We start from the raw sequence: 4,467 nt of genomic DNA, 5'->3' as shown, positions 1-4,467 counted from the left end.
ATTGTCATCACCACCCAATCTCTCACACCTCTGCTGGGGTCTGTGTTCCCTGCAGTGCTCACATGGCCAGCCACCACACAGAGGAGTGGGTAAGCATGTGTGACAGGAGCCCCACTGTCACCCTTGGGGCTTATCCTCTCTGCCAGGAAAGTGATGGCTCTATGGGACATGCTGGGGCTGGAAGAGAATAGTGTGAGAAGGCTGTGCGCCCATGCATGGGGCGAGGGTAGTTTGGATCTCTAGAGACAAGGTGGACATTGTGGTCTTTTGTATTAGTTTCTTTTCCAGTCACTATGACAAAATACCTGACAAAAGCAACTTAAGGAAGGAAGGATGGTTTTATTTTGGCTCAGTTTGAGGGTACAGCCCCTCATGGCAGCAGAAACTTGAGGAAGCCGCTTTATTCAGTGTAAGAGCTCAACCCATGGGATGGTGCCACCCACACTCAGGGTAGGTCTTCCCTCACAGACATACCCAGAGTGGTGTCTCCTAAGTTATTCTATGTTTTGGAATACATTTTTTATTCTTTGACAATTTCATTATATGTATGCACTATATTTTGATTATATTCACCTCTCCCCCACTCCCCCTCCAACTCCTCCCAGATCCTGCCCCATAGCCCCCTTCCAACTTCATGTTCTTTTTTTTATTTTCCTTTTTAATAACCCACTGGTTTATTCTATGGGTTATTCTAAACCCAGTCAAACTGATGATAAAGAGTGGTCCCAGGGACACTGTAGGTGGTGAAGCCTCACAGATGGTATGCCTCCATGGACAGGTAGAAGTCTGACCCCACTCTGGCCACAGCTTCACCTCAGCCTGCTCCTTCTCTAGGCCTTGCTGAGGTCCCCACTACTTTCCCATCCACTGAACTCCTTTCCTAAGTTTCTTTCTTCTTGTCTCCATCTCTTCTGATGTCACTTGTGGTGTTGCCTGAGCAAGTGACAGTGTCCCTCCTTCCCTGGCCTGGTATTTTCACCCTAGGGCAGAGCTTCCCTGTTTTTAGCTAAGGCCATATGAGATTTTCCAAACATGGATGTTGCAACCATACTAACCTGGCTCTATCCTGGGTCAAAGGCTTCCTGTGAACCTTGGCACTATCTATACCTCAGTTTATCTATCTGCCACACATGACTGAGGGCATTTGCCTTATGTGTTTGAGGGGTATCAGGTCAGTCCTGTTGGCTCTGGACATGTGCCCTCTAATCTTGGTCAGCAAAAGAGCACCTTCCCACCCTGGCATGCCCCTATCCCAAGCCATTCCTGTCTAATACAAGGGAAGGGGCTGGAAAGATAACTCAGCAGTTAAGAGCACTTGTTGCTCTTGCAGAAGATCCAGGTTCACTTCCCAGCACCCACATGGTCACTTATAACTGTCAGTAACTCTAGTTCCAGGCATTGCACACATGTGGTACACTTACATACATATAGGTAAAACACTCATACACATAAAAATAAAAATAAAATAATAAATATTTTTAAAAAAAGATGCACAGGGATCTGAAGAGTCTACCTATCATTAGGATGGTCCCAGCTCTGCTCAGATTCAGACATGAGAGCCCTCATGGCCAGCGACTCTGGCCAAAAGTAGGGTTGAGTGTGGTCACCAAAGGCTTCAGAGGACCAGAGATGGCCCAGAGACTACAGCTGGGGCCTGGCTCCTCTGCACAGGGGATCCTAGAGGGCTCCAGGATGATGAAGCGGGACAGGTGGCTTTTTGAAGCCCCCAGTAGAAGAAGCCTGCCCAGGGTACTGGGTACACAGAGGGGACAGATGGCTCTTGACGGGGCATGTGACCCCACCCTGCAGGGTCAGCTGCCCCAAGTTGGGTGTGGAATGAGACTTCGAGGAAACAGAGTATTGTGAGCTGCTGAAATCCAGGGCTCTGGATGGTGAGGACAGGTTGCACCTGCCTGATCCCTTCTTCCCATGTGGCTTCTATGGGGGCTAGGGATACAGGAACCCTCTTGCCCAGCCTAACCTTAACTTTTCAGTTTTGCCATTGGTGTGAAAAAGTACATTCTCATGGAAAATCATAACAATCCACCAGAAATCAATAACCTAGGAGATGAAAGCCATGCCTGTCCCATTCCACCGTCTCCTCTGTGCTGTCCCACCAGCCACTGTAGCCACCCTAGCCTGGTACTCCCAGCCTTCCCCCAGCACCAGAGCCATCACAAATGCAGTTTCAGTGGCCACCTGAGTTCCTGGCATAAGGATAAACCACAGCTTCTGGCTCTGTGGAGAAAGTCCCCAGGCTCTTGCACTTGCTGATTTCCTCCCTTCCTCCCTGCTCAGTGGAGCTGTGCCCACAGTCTCAGCTATGGTAGCAAGAAGGCACAAAGCTCTGGCTTTTTTTGCATCTATACTAGCTCCTGCCATGCTATGTTCCAGCTCTAATGCAGCCCCAGGATCTGTATGTCAGCCTAGCCTTTATCACAAGGGACACACAGAGGCTGTCCAGCTATTGTGTCAGATGCCTTCACAGTTCTGGGTATCATCGACGTTGGGCCCTGAGTTCAAATCTCATCTCTGATACTTTCTGGGCCTCTGTGTCTGTCTGCTGAGGAAGGGCAGCCTAGGCTGGTGGCCTGTAGGCATTCCTTAGTGACTGAGAAATGAGCCCTGGGGACATAGGGAAAGGGATCCCAGGGTCCCAGGAGGTCTCCAGGGTGGCAAAAAAGGAGATATCACTCTGCCAATAGGGCTCTAATAGTCTCTAGCCACTTGGTGGGACAAGTGGACCTAAAGCAGAGATGAAAGCATGAGTTTGCCTGTATCAATCACCAGATTATCCTGGTGTTTGTATGACCATTGTCAAAGGGACTGACTAAGGCTGGTTGAGGGGTTAATAAATTGCCTGGGCACCAGGATGGGTGTACAGGACATAGGTATTGGGTTCTGGAACAAGGCTTCTGCAAAAGTGGAACCAGACATGAGTATGTGTGTGTTGTGTGGACACCCAGGTGTGCATATATAGAGTTGGGACAGGCATGTGTAAAGTGTGTGGAGGGCTGGCACATGCATGTTGGCTCTGGTTCCTTGTCACCCTGGGGCCTGTCAGAGGGCACAGGGATCTACCCTTCCCTTAAGTCTGTGAGCAATGATTCACTCCCAGCTGTCCTTTCCTGTGACAGGCCTAGGAACCTCACAGTCTTCCATGGCCCCTCACAAGTCTCACAGTTCCCTCAGCCTCCCACAGCCACCACACCTTGGCCACAGCCATCTATAGCCAGTCAATTCCCTCATACTCTGGGTCTTGGGAACACATCAGAAACCCACATAAAACAGTGACAGGTTGCCAATCATGTGGCAGTGGTGACACACTTGAGAAGCATGTGGCAACTGAGGGAGGCACTAGAGCCAATTAGTGATGACATACCCAGCGGGGCCTCCAGGGTTTGGGGGTTAAGGAGGGAAAGGGAGAACTGTATTCCTTCTAGGAGGACTCGGCCATCCCTGGCCTCCAGGCACCTGCCTAGGAATCTAGGTCTCCAGTGTAGCCCTGGCTCTGGTCAAGGACATAGACAGCCCCCTCCTAGCATAGCCCTGCTTCTTCTGAGCAGATGACTTGGAGAACAACTTGCTGTCTGGTCTCACTCTTGTCACACATGCAGAGATGCTGCCATAGGACACGGACCAGGAAGAGACATAGAGGGTCCCCCTACCCTGGTCAGGCAGTGGCATGGTGTGTTTGGCTACCTCTCTCTGTATATAGCTCCAACGACCTCAGCCTGTTTGCCCTGAGCTTTGATCTCAGTTTCCTCCAGACTGGAAGAGGTAGGTTCCTAAGCTGCTCCTGCCTCCCCCTGCCCCACTTTTTGACAGGGTCTCCCTAGTTCAAGCCTGCCTCGAACTCTTTAAGTAGACCAGGCTGTCCTCTATCTCACAGAGATCCTCCTGCCTTTGCCTCCCCAGGGCTGGGATTAGCCTGCCCTCTAGACCTCTTGGGCAGCTGCGTCTAATTGACCAAGTTTTGAGATGCTCCATTTCTTCCTTCATTGGGGCTCTTCTTCTGGGGACTTACCTGTAGACAGTTGCCCTGTCCTGAAGGCCTCATGCTACAAATGATACATTTTTCTGAGAGGCTGTTGGATGTGGGCTCTGCTGTCTCTGATGTGTGGGCTAGGCCTTACCGAGCAGCTATGCCCTGGTCCCAGGACCTCTTGGGAAGGGTGGGCTCCAAAACCAGGAGGCAATAGCTTGTCAGAGACTTCAGAGGTTTCTGTGACCAAGTGCTGGCTGCAGTTATGGAGTGTCCTCCCATGTCTGTGGACCCCTGGGAGATGTGTGCATCTCTCTCAGTAACATCTGCCAGGCCCAGGAGTCACAGAGTTCAGTGGGAGAGAAAACTCTGTCTTCTAACCAAGGGCTCCTAGCCTAAGGAGGAGAGTGCTGCCTTTGCTTTTTTCTTAATGCTGCACTGGAGATATTCAGATAGTGGAACCTCAGTTGAGACACTGGTAA

This window comes from Nannospalax galili, unplaced genomic scaffold (assembly GCF_000622305.1).
Source record: "Nannospalax galili isolate Female #2095 unplaced genomic scaffold, S.galili_v1.0 scaffold820, whole genome shotgun sequence".
In the NCBI taxonomy this organism is placed as follows: domain Eukaryota; kingdom Metazoa; phylum Chordata; class Mammalia; order Rodentia; family Spalacidae; genus Nannospalax; species Nannospalax galili.
This window is presented reverse-complemented; position numbering follows the sequence as displayed.